Here is a 1,982-nt window from a genome sequence, read left to right as displayed (position 1 = left end):
CTCAGGTATTTCTTGATAGCAACAGTAAAGGAGACACTGTGGTGTTCAGGAGTTGTATCAGGACGGGCCTGGGTGTGGGCTTGCCCTCACACGTCCTGCTGGGAGCTCAGGGGGCTTTCCAGCCTGCAGGTCGGGACGTCCTTCTAGTCTGAAAGATGTCCTAGTATCATCAAACCACCCCACAGACCATGCCTGGAGACTCTGCCTCACACGCCTGTTCCCAGCGGTCACCAACCCCTCATCCCCGCATCTGTGCAAGCGTCTCCCCTGTGACGGACGCTGTTCCTTGGCAATGACTCTCCTCAGCTTCAGCCCCCTGCTGACAGTTTCCTAGCTCAGAACCTGGTGCTCTGGCTGCAGGATGTCCTGTTCATGCCATGTCTGCGTCCTGTCTTTTCGGAAGGCGTAGTGTCATTCGCTGGGCTCCACACCTGTTTGGTCCTCCTCTCTCTGACCCCGGGGCTCCAGGGCACCACTGTCCTCTTCCTTTGTCAGTTTGTCGTGGCTGGGGCTGGTGGTGGGGGAGCCACAGCAATCAGCCTCCCTCACCTTGCCCAGCCCGCACATTCCCAGGGCTCTGGCCATCCCCACTACACCACAGCCCTCTCTGTGTGCACGGGTTGTAGAGTCAAGACACAAACACACAAAAGTCAGGCAGATGGGCACAGTACCTGCTGCAGCTGCATGAAGCTGGGGCACTATGGGTGAGAAGAGCTAGAAATGTTGGGGCCATCAGAGCCCAGGAGGACCAACTGAGGGAGGAGCAGCTGACAGGCGGGCAGGTGCCCCTGGTCAGGGAGAGCAGGACTCCCCAGGAAGAAGGATCACAGTCACCCACGGGAGAGCTGGGCTCTGTTCATCAACAGAAAAGCCATGAGCAATTCTGCCAACAAGGTCAGTTTTACTAGTCTGGCAGCCCCCCACCCCAGGCTCCTGTAACTCAGAAACTGGGCAGTTCCGACTGTCTGTGCCTCTTTAGTGACTGACAGTGGTCTGGCCGGCGGCATCTCCTGTCTCCAGGCCCTGCTGTGTAACTTCAGGAATGGACGCCTGCCTCCCCGACCCAACCTCCAGCTGTTTGGAGCTGAGGGGTGGAGAGGAAGGACTTCGGGGTGGAGAAAGGCGGGCACCACTGCGGGGCCTGCGGGGGCTGCTTTCCTCTTCTGCAGTGACCTGTACGGGCTGAGGCTGTTGTCTCACTCACGCTGTGGTGCCCACACCAGAGCCCTGGTATGCTAGTGCCTCAAAACACACATTTACCTGTTTCACGTTCTTGAGTTTCAGCGAGGATGCGACAGGTCTTGACATACATGGACGTGGGACCATGGGTATGGGTTCTTCAAGGTCCCCACGCACTGCAGCCCAGGGGGCTTGTCTGAAGGGCTTTCTTCCCAGTGATGGGAATCAAAGGCCCCAATCTTTGAAGCTGGCCATCAGCCTGAACGTCCACTCCTTGTTTTCTTTTGCAAGGAGGAACATTCAGAACCAACACAGATAAGAATGTTGACTCGGTCTCCAGGCTGCAGGGACTGGCGGGAGGCAGGTGGTCTGGCCTCGTATTGTGAAAGGTGGTGGCTTTGCCCTTGACCTCCGAACTGGACATGAGGACCTCCCAGGGCGTGGGCCCACTCTGTCTCTGGCCTTAGGTGTCAGGAGGTAAGGCCGCAGACGCTGACGTCCTGGGATGTCCCAAGCCCGGGAACTGGTAGCCCAGTGAGGGGGTCTCACCTGTGTCCCCTGAGCCTGGCCTGTCACTCTGTCCAGGTCTCAGCTACCTGTCCCCCTCCTGCAAAAGGCACCGCCTGTCGCGAGGAACTCATCTGGCTTCCTCGACATCTTGGGGGACACACGAAAAGCCCCCGCGAGAGCAGCGGGAGACTGCAGGTGGAAGGGGCTGGCGGCCCGAGGTCCGGGGGTAACGGGACAGGGTGGGGCAGAAGGGCTGGGCCCTGCGCAGAGTCGGGAGGAGGCCGGGAGCGCTC

Source organism: Colobus angolensis, unplaced genomic scaffold (assembly GCF_000951035.1).
Source record: "Colobus angolensis palliatus isolate OR3802 unplaced genomic scaffold, Cang.pa_1.0 Scaffold1, whole genome shotgun sequence".
NCBI lineage: Eukaryota > Metazoa > Chordata > Mammalia > Primates > Cercopithecidae > Colobus > Colobus angolensis.
Note: the sequence above shows the minus strand (reverse complement) of the source record.